The following is a 14,693-nucleotide window of genomic DNA, read 5'->3' as shown; positions in this document are numbered from 1 at the left end:
GGAGACAAGGCATGCATGCCATCCTCACTAATCTGCGCCACGTCTCTCTCTCTCTCTCTCTCTCTCTCTCTCTCTCTCTCTCTCTCTCTGTACTCTTAGCGAGGGGTCCGTCGTTGCTCCCGGAGTTGGAGATGGAACCATTAATCTTTGGCTAATTTCAAAAGCTGATCAGAGGGAAAGACCTCGAGTATTTCTCCAGTGCTTTTTCGCATTAAAGGGAGCAAACACAGACTCAAAAACATTTACGACTGCGTTTGCGCTTGTGCGCTTGTGTGTGTGTGTGTGTGTGTGTGTGTGTATGTGTATGTGCGTTCATACGCTCTCGTTTGCCTAGTAGGCAGTGTGTGTTTGTGCGTGTGTGGGTAGTTAAGAAGAAAGTCGTTTCCTTAGAACCTGGGCAGGGTTAACCTGGATATATACCCAAACTCTTATCAACTCAAGTATTTTTAGTCTTTCCACATTGCCTGGACTCCTGATATGCAATACCATTGTTTTTCCAGCGTACTTCTTAATTTACCTTCACATGACCAAACCATCTCACGTAAAAACTGGATATACTTTTCACGACAACTGATCTCAACAGCTCTCAATATTCTCTTTCATCATGTACAAAGTTTCATTAGGAGTTTAGCTCGATATTCCATCTGGGTGTTAAAACATCTATTGTATTTGAACTTTCCACTTGTCTCTTAACTTGTGCAAAGGTCCTAATGGCTTTATTTCATCACCTTTTAATGCATTTATCTATGGATTCATGACTATTATGTTTTTTTTTTTATTTTCTCATCTCATCTTTATATAACCATCACGACAATAACATTGTTCCGATTTTCATGCAATTTGATACCATTATTATTTTAGATTTTTTTCCTATAAATTCTTTTGGCTACTTCAAAGTGCGCTTTTCCTATTTCCTCTTCACTGTTCTTCAGCGAACATGTCATTTTCCTCTTATATACCAGAAACTTACAAATAATTTCATCTTTGCTATGTTTTGTTTGTGAAGCGAGTAGCTTTATTACCAAGACGACAAATTGCATAACAGCAGTAGTAAAAATAGTTCCGGCACAATGAAATATTGTAAAAACTTGCAAAGAAAGGAATAACAGTAGCCTAATATTGTTATTATTTTATTTTTAATATTGACAGCAGTCGTAGGGTCGTGGCGGTGAACAAAACTAGGTAGGATGTAGCTTATTAACTAACCTGTTTATAATTCACTTTCGTTGATATACATAATTGTTTTATCCAACATTGGCCATGATTAAAAAACAATCAATGACGACATTACCACAGCAGCAGCAAGAGGCAAATATAAAATGCCGCGCCGTAGGCACGCAGCGTTCGCAGAAATTCAGACCGATTCCCGTATTTTTATCCTTTTTATGACGTCGACTTTTCCCTTCGCTTAAAGTTCATTTCCTGTCCCCTCTTCAATCAACTCTTTATGTTTTCCCGGCCTTACCCTTCCAGGACGGCGGGTGAGATTCCAGGAATATCCAGCAAATGGAAAAATCATTCGGTTCACAGAAGTGTTTCGATACAGTGAAGCCGTATCACCCGGTTCGCTGGAGTGGTTCGAGATAGTGAAGCAAACAATTTGGGGAGCGGCGGAAGTCGACGGGCCCGATTTATTTACGGAAGTGAGTGGACTCAGGGTAGATAGGCGGAAGGCCGGAAGTCCCATCTTTTTGCCTGATTGTTTTATTTCCCGGGTTTATTTTTCTTGCGTTTTTTTTCCTCCGCCTCGATTTCTTTATTACTTTCAAGCGCGCGAGGTAGAACTTGGCCAGCTTCCAAATAAAGGAGAACAGAATTCTAACAGACAAAGATTGTATTGGTACTTTTGTAAGAATACCTATCTCTATGTTCTGACTCTCATGTTCTTATATATATATATATATATATATATATATATATATATATATATATATATATATATATATATATGTAAGAACATGAGAGTCAGGAACATAAAGAATTGTAAAGAATACCTATCTCTATGTTCCTGACTGTAATGTTTATATATATATATATATATATATATATATATATATATATATATATATATATATATATATATATATATATATATATATAATATGTATATACCACACACACACACATACATACATACATACATACACAGGAGGCTCAACAGCAGTATGTTGTCCTCTCTATACACACTACATTATTCACTTATTTTTTTTATGCTTTTTGTCACTTCCTGAATGTAAAGGCCCTTCCTTTCCAGAGCTTTATGAGTCTTCCTCTCCTCCCTTCCTCTCCTGATCCTTTCTTATTCAAACACTCTTTCCAATAGCTTACGGTCTTTCGTTCTTTCTACATGACCGGACCGTCATAAAGCACTACTAGTCATCCTGTAACCCACGCTGACGTTTTTACCATTTCCCGGTGTATCTCTGTGTATCTCTCGACTTTTCGGCTCTTATTAGGCAGTATGGAAACTGTTCAGCCATTCAACATCCAAACTTCACTTTCATAGGTGGGAATTGTCTGGGGATCGTTCCTTTCTTAGGCACTTCATTTCTCATTCAAAACTTCCATCATCCCGTCTTTCATTCACCATCTTAATCTTACTGCTCATATTTACTATAAATTTCTCTTCTTACGAAAACTTTCAGACTCTTTCACTTGTTTCTGCAGTTCGTTGTCGCTATCCCCAAATTGTATTGCATCCACGACAAATATCAGGCATGCAACTACTTCACTTCTTTGCATAAGGATACCAAAACAGTCATTCTCACCCACTTCTTTGCCTGATTCCAAGTGCTCTGCCCCTATCAATGCATCTTATTCAGAGTCCTGTCGTACACTTTTATTGGTATACTAAGTAATGTTATGTATACTCGTGCATATATATATATATATATATATATATATATATATATACATATATATATATATATATATATATATTAATATACACACACATATATATATATATATATATATATATATATATATATATAAAGCATATATATTGTGTGTATGTATGTGAAGTGTGTTTATTTGTGTGTTGTAAATCAAGATAACCTCCAAACTTTCCGATTTTCTCACACTTTTTATGAGGATACGCTTAACTACGCACACAATAAATTCTCAATAGAAATAATTGAAGATGGTGTTCTCACAATTATTGGAGGAATGAGATAACGGTACTCGAACGTTTTATTTTTTTTTTTTTACGCAAATTGCCCATAAATTTGATTTCATGTGTTTATTGCCTTATTCGTAGTCGTCTGTAAAACAGTCAGTAATCTCTGGATATAACAAAATCTCAGCCAATGAATTCCCACCACTCCGAACGATGGGGTTTTAAATATCATATTTCTAGAATCCTTGTTGAGTACCTTCTTCAACTATTGAGAACATAATTTCCCGTTTTCTGAATAATATGGCCAGTCTTAAGAAAACTTTCCCTAGATTTGGGTATTTCAAGATTTCAGTAATAGGATATCGGGGAGGTTTGGGGAAATTTTAGCTTTAAGTAAAAATATCTGTGGAATGTGTGTGTGGTATATATATATATATATATATATATATATATATATATATATATATATATATATATATATATATATATATATACATATACACCTGTATTTAAAAAAAAATAGATATTAGAATTTTAGCTTCATAAAGGGAATTAACGTTAGAATGCCTAATTCTATTGAGTCATACATTTGTATTTTTAAATAATTAATTAGCTCACTCTCATATCACTGGATTTCTTAAAATAGCTCATTTGTTCTGTATCAAATGTTTATAGTGAACCATCTTCTACAGTACATTGATTTTAGGATTGTATCATACAGTACTTTTAATATATCCAGTATCATGTCGCTTTGCATTCTGTATGATCTTAAGATTTCATAATAGATAAACGCTGAATTCATCACCTGTAAACTAATCTGAGTTACATACAAAAAATATATGAATACACATTGCAATTTACAGAATAGGATTATTCAGGCATACCAATTCCGGTACATCAGTGGGACTGATGCTTGATTTTGTACTGCTCTACGTTTTATAAATTTTAGTCATAACCTGCAGTGCTGTATTCCTTTATAAGGACAGTGGCTGTAGGTGCAGGATAAAATGTAAAGAATATTTTTTTATGGTCTAGGGATTTTCCACTTCTTTTCGGGGAATTGTCCTTGTGGGTCCATTACCTGTAGTCGTGTGGCTGTTTATTAAGATTCTGTGATAAGAGGCCTGTCTAAACCAAGCGTTTCGTCACAGAACAATAATATTTTGTTGCCTTTTATTATAAGTGCAACGTGATACCAAGTTTTATCGTGATTTACTGTAAGCTATAGCAGATCCTGCATGTTTTATCTTTTTTTATATCATGGATACTGTTATCATAAGAAGCATTGTTCTGTACTAGCTTAGACTGGGTGGCAAGTATAGGTTTGCTCGAGGCTTTCCTGTAACTTGTAATATTTCTTAGCCCATTTTACTGTGAGATATTATAAAGAGTACCCGGACAGTTTTGTGGAGAGGCTGTTATCATGCAGAAAATATTGCTGTAGTTAATGTGTCATTATATTTTAATAGGCTACTGTAGGTTATAGCTTTAGTTAATATCTACAATAATAGTACTCTTAATGTCTTCAAATAGTTTTAAAACGGTTGCTAACTACCCGTAGCTTGACCAGAGTAATATAAATCATATTTTTAAGGGCCAAGACAACACATATTGTAGATTTTTCCTTCTCGTATAGACTACCCGATTACTACAGTACACTGTAACTTAGGGTTTAATCTGGCTTAGGGAGACTGTTACCATATATTTGCGCATGGTGTTTTATCTTTGTTGTCATCAATATATCCTATTGAAAATGCAATATTTACCCATTATTGTTTCATGCTTTTTAGGCAAAATTAAAGGGCCCCCACCTAGTCAGAGTGGACATACATGGTACCCTAAATTAGGTTAGGATGTATCTCAGTGTGCTGGTTACCATTGTTGATTTGCTGTACAGATAAGGATCTATTTTCTTCAGATTGCATTTTCGGGCGATAAATTTTCTTGAGTCATACTATTGGGTGGGTTGAGAGGGGTCTTTACTTGTAAATTGCCCATTTCTGGCAAAGTATGTGATTTGGAAGACTATCCTAATCAAGTGGAATAGTCGTTATTGGTAATACTTTGATGAATTTATTTTGCATGAACACTAGATTGAAAGCTGCAAGTAGTAATAAGATGATGGTGCAGTTTTTAAAATGAAAAGTGATGAGCATTTTATTACTTAACATGATATTTACTACCTAATGTAGGAGGGATTTGTAATTTGTCTAAATCCTTGTTCTTTCACATGGGTTTAGCCACCTGGTACCTTTGTGAGGTCGTTTTCTACCTCTTGGAGTTGGGGGAAGGAGCATGTACCATACAGTTATTCTTGAGCAGTCTTTTATCTTCGACAGTTTAGTTATGTAATGGCCTAACCAGTTACAATGATACACTTGGTCAGGGTAAGACTTTTGGATCAAGTTTTCTGTATGTTTAAAAATAGAATAACTGTTAGCCTAATTTTTATCACAGGAAACATAAATATGACAGAACCCTATGAAACCATCTTAATACATTGGGTTAACCCATTACATATGCATATAGACTGTTGTAATTCCAACAGTGATGGGGGAACCACCAATGGAAACTGTGATTTTGTATAGGGGAATAGGGGAACATGAAAACTAGTTAAATAAAGGGATGGATCCTAACCTGGTCTTTTGTAATTTAACCTAACCCAGCATGCAGGTTCCTCGTTGAACCAAGTACTCCTCCCCTCCAACCCCTGGAGTCCTTCGTGACCAGGTCTATTGTAGTTTTATTGTGAATTACAGGGATATATCCTAATCTAACCTAATGTTGTTTAACATAACCCAACCTATGGTGTCGGGCTTACTTAACTGGGGTTAGAGTGAACTGAGGATTTCATGAGTCATAAACCAAATTTGCTTGTTGACATACCCATATTTGTTGTCCCCATTATGCCTCCCTTCCAAGTATATCCTGACCTAAGACTAGCCTATGGTTTCCTTGAAACCACTGTGGTCACTCATTGTTGTTGACTCTTGGATGCATGTAATAGTTGCCAAACCATTTCTGATGGAAGTGAATGTCAAATCGACCAAAATACAACAAAAGTGATCATGTTATAATCACATCAATTGTAGAACTTCCTTCCTTTTCAAAGCTTTCTGAGTAACCCCAGTATATTTCACATCCAAGTTCATTCATCTCTTAAGTAGGCTAAATTGTTTTCATAGTCTGCTGACTTCCAAACTTTGTTACAAGTTGGGTATTTCCTTTTAGCCCATATACAGTATATAATTTTGCAGAATATTGTGCCAGCATGTTATGCAGGCCATAGAAAGAAACAGACGTGGAATTAAAATGTACAAGGCAATTGAAGAGACAAAAAGTCTTCAAGGTTTGGTATAGATAGGTAGGGAAAAGGGTGGAAATGTGTACAAGGAAAAGAGACATGGAGGCTGAACAGCAAGTGGTAAGGGCAGAGTTGATAATTTGGGGAATGGAATCAGCATGGAGATGTGAAATGGGTAAAGTATATTAAGGGTGTAAATGCAGAAGTTAAAGAGAGAGGAGTATTCAAATGATGAAGGTCCTGTTTTGAAAATGTGAATGAAGATAAATATGTTGTAGAGGTTGCTGCATGACAGAGGGACTAATAGAGAACATAACATCTGAAGTGGATAGAGGGCCTTTGAGAAAGCCCATGGGCCATGGCAAATAACTTTGCTAAGCTGACCAGAATATATGAAAGCTTTATGAAGGGAGGAACAGGAATGGAAGCTATGCAGTCATATAAATCAGTAACAGTTAGTTTTGGTTTTGTACAGAGATAACAGAAGGAATCATAATAGTAGGGCTACTACAGGAAGAATACCACACAAAGATGTATTTGTGAATCTTGAGAAAGCATTTGATTAAGTATCAAGACAATTAGATGGCCATTACTAGCATTGGGTATGAAAAAAAAATCTCATTGAGCCAGTGATGTTCCTGTACCCTGGCATCTCCCATAGATTGTTATGGCTCATGAATGGAAGTGCATTTACACAGATTATTCCTGCAGGTCCAGTTTTATTTTGGGCAACATTGCTAATCTCTGCCTGTGCTATATAGAAAAATGAAAACTGAACGAAGTTTCAGTAGAGGTAACTAACATTTAGGCTATAATTGCCTGAGGAATGGTGAAAAGATAGGATGTGGCATATTTTGTCAGGAATTTCGCAACATAGGTGGAAATGTTTTTAGCTATTCCTTTCATAGGAAGAATATCTAGGTTTTACTTATGAAAAGTTTGTGGATTTATTGGCATAATACATAGATAAATTCATTCTTAGTTGATTAACATCAGCACTTTAATCACATTGTTTGGGACAGTGAGAAAGCACCCTTCATTCAGAACCAAGTTTGATGACAGTTATTGAAAGTTAGCAAATTTTTTCCTTAAGCATCTCTCCTACCTATTGAATGAGAGCAAGGCAGTGTAAAAGAAGTTGAGGATGAAATTACAAGGAAATCTATCTTCATCATCAACAAAAATCAGGCACATGATGCCAAGTGTATCTGCATATGTAAATTGTTGTGTGTCAGGATTTGTATTGAACAGAGTTGTCAAGCTTACTGATATTAAACATTGTCATTGGTCTATTCCTAATATGAATTACATAACCAGATTTGCATATCTTCAGAAACCAGTATAGGTATGGTTATTTGTGTATTTGAGAATAAGGGTCTTTAAAATAGCATTTTGATATTTTCATGTCACAGTAGATAATATGAGAAACATATTCTTTACAGGTTGAGTGAATTTTTATAGTTTCATGAATGGAGAATGGGAGACATACTTAGGGCAGTGTTCTGCCTCCTTTTCAACAAAGGATCAGTTTACCTAAAGACAAAGGTACAGTATTTACAATATAGTATTTTCATGTATTATGGTATATAGCTGTGTTACAAGATTAATCCTAATGAATGCCCATAAGCTGATTAGAAACTCTAATTGACTTTGCTTCATTGATATACTATTGAATATCTTTGGGTAATCAGTGAGTAGCTTGTTGGGTTGAAATCTAATCAAGATGGGATTGAATTATACTGTACTATTTTTGGAAATTTCAAAAATTTTGTGGTAGGTAAAGATTGTGTAATGAGTGTATAGTAAGTATGGAAAACATTTCATGAGAATCAGACAGGGTTTGAAATGTGTTGATCTATTTTTAGTTTCTTGGAAGCAGCTGTGAATATCCAGAAAAGGACAGGCCATCTACATATAGCCTATATCTCCTTCCAGGGGCCTCTCATTCAACACTCCTTTATACAGTAGCTATCTGTGTTACTATGACAAACAGTGAAAGCCTTGTTTTAGTCTCTCATGGTCACCAACTTTTAAATAAAGCCCTTCGATATACTGCCTCTCTTTTTTTTCAGTCTTAAATCTTATTTTTTTCCTTAGTCAGTCTTAAATCTTATGATAACAAAAATACATCCTGTTTGTTTTTTAAGACACTGGTGTGTATTTCTTTTTCTATAGGTTTCCATGCAGAAACGCAGTTTCATTTACTTTTCAGTGGACATTATTGTTAAAGTACTAATTTTCCACACTTCTGGTCTCAAGTCTTCCTTTGTATTGTTTTCATGTATGTCTTTATATTTTATATTGTCAGTTTCAGTTCTTGTTATTCCCTCAATATCTTGTAACAGGAGTAAACATAGGTTTACTCCTGCACTGGTTTTGTTTTTGACATGGTGGAGGTGGTAAATTCATAATATTTACAGTTTCTATGACATAGAGTGTGTTTGATTTACCATTTTCTACGAATGGAACTGGGTAAAGAACAGTAAGTATATTTAAGGCAGTCTTATGTTGATAGTGGTTGAGATGAAAGTTTCATGTTGTCTGCTCTTTGTTTAGAATGTAGTAAATTTTGAAATCCTGTTGGATTAAGGGGTCAGTAACATTTATTGGATTGGTCATTTTAGTAGTATATTAGTGAATTTGAAAGCACAGGTGATATTGGTATTAAGAAGCTGAAAATTTGAAGTAATCTAGCATATTTTCTCTTGTTATAATGGTTAAAGTTCCATTTTCAAGAAGTATATATAAAGTTCATCACAGATTAATTAAGAGTTTATCAGTAAAGTAATTTGATTTCCAATATTCTCTTTGGAAAATAAATTTGACAGACTTATGAAGCTACTCTCCAGAAAGTGTAAACTTTTTTGGATCAAAATTTAGCCATTCCTCTTAAGTATTTTAGCATCTAGAAATGTTCTAATTTGAGTATTTTTACAGGGAGCGATTTTTGTAATATCTTTTGCATCCTATTCAAGTGCTCAAATGCTCCTTGGAGAGGCCTGTGAATTGCAGTTACAGTGGAACTACAAAATATACGTAATTCAGCAGATGACTCATCTCCTATTTTGTACTTGGCACTGAAGGCTTTGCACAATTTATGCAGCAGAAGTCACTGCTGGTACAAGGCCAATCTTAATCAGAAGGTAATGCATAGGAACTCTGCAGTGTACATCAGACCATAAAGAAGCATTGGAAAATTCAATGAATGGGTACTTGAGAGTTACTTTTAACTTATTCGAACTAGTGCATCAGTTCACTTTATCATAATTGATTTGTACACTAAAGATGTAGGGTGATTATTTATTGTTTTTCAAGTTTCAATTTCAAAAAATATATATGGTATGGTATTTGACAGAACAGACCTATACAAATGCAAGCCCTTTCATTTTACATTCCCAGAAGCCTGACTTACAGCTGACAGATACCATGTAAAAATTCATAATGACTCTGTGTTATCCATATGGTCATTAAAGGTTGTGCTGGCAAGAGGGTTTTGTTGCAATGCACTTTCAATGCATTCGTAGGATTGTATTTTTCTGACCATTCCAGTTGTTTCTTGTGATTCTCTCTGTAACATTCAGATTTGCTTGATATAATACAGCATAGTATACAGGACTATTTCCAGTTTATTGCAAACAAGATTATCAAAGAGAATAAGTGGTTTTTTGTTATCTGTTCTGCAACATATTTTTAAGACTTCTGCTTAGTTCATGTTGACAATTCATTACACCTGTACCACTGGTGCATAGAAGTTGGTTTTCTCTTACTGAGGGTATTTAAAGAAAATGTTACCTGGGTTATGTTAAATTTGAGGGCACAATTCCTGTCAGTGAGGTCAAGATGAAAGTAGCCAGCCAGTGATTTTGTGCAACTGGTCTACCTCCTTTTAAGTTTATGCTCTTCTTGTCCAGTTGCTTGACTACTGTAGGCTTCAACACCCAACACCCAGAGCAGAATACTTTTTCTTGGATCTAAGGATCATTATTTTTCAGAAGTGTTTAACAGTGGTTCATCAGTCATTTAGGCTTCCTGAACATTTACCATGACTAATAAGATTATTCTGGATTATGTAGGCCACCTCTTTCCCCCAACTTCTAGATGGTTACATTGTCCCATTCCTTTCTATGTAATTTGGGAGGCAGTTGGAGAGGTGCTCATTATCGTAAACCATATGATTACCCACTTGTTTCTTCAATGGATTTAGGATTTGACTGATTTCCCCCTTCTCTCATAAGAACTGTATTTTGGTGTGGCTTTTGATTAATTCATTAAACCTGTGGAGTGGGCATTAAACTTCTCTGCGTTTGACTAGCAGTGGTCCTGAATCAGGACCACTGCAGTCTGTTATCCTTCATTTCGTTTTTGAGGAATTTGCCTATCTACAGTATTTTTTGTTTTGTTCCCTTAGAGGACAAGAAAGGGTTCTTTATACTGCCAATTTATTGGTATGCTAAAGACTTTCCCATGTATTGAGTTGTGCAATCAACCAGACCTTGAGTGTGAAGTCACCACAAGTTTCTAAGATTTAACTGCTTTGCCTGGGATTTCCCTCTGTCATGACAGTGTTTACCTGAATCTGCTGCAGTACTGAAATCAGCCTACTGATCATAAATGTTTGAAGTATCAGTTCAGCTTCCAGAAAAACAAGGTACACAAGTAAAATTTACGATTTTATAAAACGGAGAAGTTTTAGTTGCAAATTAATGTATATTTAGAGAAATTTTTTTGTGAGACAGGCAATTTGGCATTGTTTTAGGTCTAGTTACAATATAATTAGGCATGTTTTTAGTTGGGCTAAACAAAAATTCAGTTTACTGTAATGTAATTTTATTCAATTAAATGGGTACAAATAAGCTTTTACTTGCTGTTAAAACTTATTTTGCGTATTTGCAAGCAAGAGTGCTTAGTAGTAAAGGCTGTTAAAACTTATTTTGCGTATTTGCAAGCAAGAGTGCTTAGTAGTAAAGATCTGACTCCTCATCATGACTAATATTTTCTCTTCCAGATATATGAAGAGTGAACAGTGAGGGATCAAGAAATTGAAAGTTGTCCCGAACCATCATCATCTAGTAAACTTGACTTGCTTCAACTAACAGCCCCAGCGACTACTAGAGAATGGACAAGAAAATCCTTCAAGCAAATTGTAGCAGCAGCTGATTTCCCAACAGTCTTGCTTACATGGAGAAGTCAGCTCGGTTTTAGCTAATAGTTTTTTTTTTTCGTTCTGCTACATTTCTTCCATAGTGGCAAACTGACTTGAGAGGGAAAGGTTGGTTTACAAATACTGTAGGAAGGAGTTGAACAATGAAAACTGAAAGCTCACATTCTTGTTGCCTGCTGATATACAAAGATGCCTAACAATGATTGTGTGCTTTTGTGTATGTATCAGAGTACCTTTCAGGACACACCAGGCATTTCTCTGGGAACGTGGTATGTCTTGTCTTCCAGTGCAGGTCCTTCAGATCCTTGAAGGGAGACCTGTAGGACCTGCATTGGAGGGCAAGTCATATCATGTACCAGCAGAAATGCCTGGGGTGTCCTAAAAATAACTCGTGCATATACAAGCTCTCACAATCATTGTTGGGTATGTTGTATATCAGCAGGCAACAAGAATGTGAGTTCTCAGTTAGCATTTTGCAACTTCCTATTTGTAAACCATCTACCTTTCCCTCTGAAGACAGTTTGCCACCATGGAAGAAATGTGGCAGAATAAAAACTCAACTAGCTGGAACTGAACTAACTTCTCTCCATGAAACAAGACAGTTGAGAAATCAGAAGTTTATAACTTGCTTGGAGGATTTTATGATTCAGGAATTGTTAGATCTTGGACAGTTCATTTGTATCTCTTGAAAGTTCAAATAATACTGTCTCTATCTGTGTCAAAAGTACGAAATCAGGTTCTTCAACTGAAGGCTCAGGTTTGGACACAGCATGTACGACTCGGATTGTTGCTAAACATCCAGGCACTTTCAACCTGCCACCAGAAAATTGATGAAGCTTTGCAAAGCTCGAACCAGATGAAAACAGGATGATGTTGAAATTCCATCCTTCTAGTCACAATTCTTCGTTGATGGAAGATTATCCCAGGATGACTGCAGTTGAATTTAGGACACCTGTGCATGGCCATTGCTTTCTGCCTGCTGAACAGCAAAGTGTTAACTATCTGTCTTACAGGACCTGGACAAAGCTGAAGCAGTTTAGTACTAGATGTGTTCTTAAATGCTTCTGGATCAACTTGTACCAGTCTAGTGGCTGTATTGAGAATGGACGTATTCTCTAGGAAGAGGAGTCAGTAACTAATGAAGGCATTCTCATACACCATTGTTTTGCCCATATCTCTTGTCAGACTGTTCAGTATGCATGGAGACAAGCCCCCACTGTCTGTCTGATCTGTTTGCAATCAGATGAATACTTCTTTTCCTTTTACCTCTCATTGGGCCAAGGACTTATTCACCTCTCATGGGGCCCAGGACTTCTCTGAATAATGGTGTTTTTTCCATTGCCCCTGGGACAACCGCTGCTGCCTCATTGAATTCTGCCTGGATGATACCACCTAATCCACGTTGCAGGTATTTTCTGCCGTCTTTGATACCAACAGTGCCTGCTCGTGGCTCTTCATATGCTTCAGTGAACAAGATGGTTCGAGCAGGTCTGTGCTGCAAGTCCATGTCCGAAGATTTACACAGGTGAATGTCCCACTTCATGACAAGAGTTGGCCTCAGGTTACACTGCTATCTGATATTGTGCATGACTGACAGCTTGCACAATGAAAGCACCTACTTCTAGAATTTGAATTCGCCTCTGACAGCTTGGCCTCCTTCGTCAGCAGTGAGCTGATATCTACCATTCAATGATCACAAAGAACTCGATGTCTCAAGCCTACTTGGCAAATCTCTCCGTAGAATAAGACAAAGTGAATCTGTGGAGATGGAGAACAATCTGGTAGATTTACATCCATAACTACAAAATGGTAAATGAAACTGCCATCATGGGTGTTTGAAATTAAATACACGTAAGCTGGGAAATATAAGCATATTCAGAAGGCTTTCAACCTCTATTAGATCACTTTAACCTGCCAGCAATGTTGATTTATGATGTTACTATGCATTTAAAAAATTGATTTGTCTGTTACTAATTTAATTTAGTTAAAGTAAAAAAATCTGCATTTGCAATTTGAGAATATACTTCATTACTTTACTAATACGTGTACTAGCATCTTCACTTTCTTGGTAGATCAATGTTGACAAGTTCTACCATATATCAAGCGAATTACTTATATTAGTTTAACCACTGATAACCTGCACATGTAGTGAAAGATTTTGTAGAATCATGTAGGAAGAACTGATATTAAATTTGATTAAAATGTTGCCGTTATTCATTACCTTCAGTACTTACTCTTCTAGCCACTTCAACAAGATTTTTCGAACTAAATGCCAGCTGAGATTGAAAAATGAAATGTAGTTTGTGTGAAAACACAATCACTTACATTAGTGGAAGGAGGGAACCATCTTCAGAGTTTGCAAGTGAATGGGACTTTAAGACGACGTATTAAAACCATCCTCAGTTGCACCAAGCTTGTCGAATACTGGTCTCCATTTCCGAATTCATTATAATTCCTGTCACTCTTTTTCCGAACTCACTCCTGAAAAATAAAACATTTTAAAAATAAATTCCATACGGAAATTGCAAATTTAACTACTACAGGACAAGATTCAAGTTGCCAAAGAAATAAATCCAGTAGACTGCTGGTTCGAATATATTCCAAAATCTTTTAACTACTTTACCTCAGGCCGTACAGGCATTCACTGACGACTCGAATAGTCATTCAGTGCAATTGTAGTTAATAATTTATGTTGAAGTCATCCTCCTCGTTCGGTCTACAAAGTACTTAAACACAGAAAATTGCTTAATTACAATATCCATAATTTCTCAAAAATTACAGGGGTACCTCAAACTACCTGCTTTCCCACATGGACTTCACGGAAAATCTTAAATTTGGCCATCGCACCTCAATGTACTTCTGAATAACCAAAACACTAGTGCATTGCTAACATTAATCTTCGAAATTTAATAATTAAAACTACTTCAGCCTTCGTTTCGAGTCTTGCTAGTCAAGTTAAAGGCCTGTATATTGTATCTTTCAAAAAATCCCTCATCATCCCATTTATTACTTCGAGTAAAAAACTTTCGTTTTCTGGTAATCATACTTCAATTAAAAACAATACGCTGTAAATACCTAGTAAAGAATCCCTCGCATCCCATTTAATAAGG

The 14,693-nt window shown here is 35.9% G+C and overlaps 1 long non-coding RNA gene across 1 annotated transcript; it reads right to left on the bottom strand.

Moving 5' to 3' along the window:
• Window positions 1–13,030: 13,030 nt before the first annotated feature.
• On the bottom strand, window positions 13,031–14,060 carry LOC136832261 (uncharacterized). The gene is made up of 2 exons (XR_010851144.1): window positions 13,909–14,060; window positions 13,031–13,341 (listed from the first exon to the last, which is right to left on the bottom strand). It is a non-coding gene; the product is annotated as an uncharacterized lncRNA (long non-coding RNA).
• Window positions 14,061–14,693: the final 633 nt, after the last annotated feature.

The sequence above is a fragment of the Macrobrachium rosenbergii genome, chromosome 49 (assembly GCF_040412425.1).
Source record: "Macrobrachium rosenbergii isolate ZJJX-2024 chromosome 49, ASM4041242v1, whole genome shotgun sequence".
In the NCBI taxonomy this organism is placed as follows: Eukaryota; Metazoa; Arthropoda; class Malacostraca; order Decapoda; family Palaemonidae; genus Macrobrachium; species Macrobrachium rosenbergii.
This window is presented reverse-complemented; position numbering and strand designations above follow the sequence as displayed.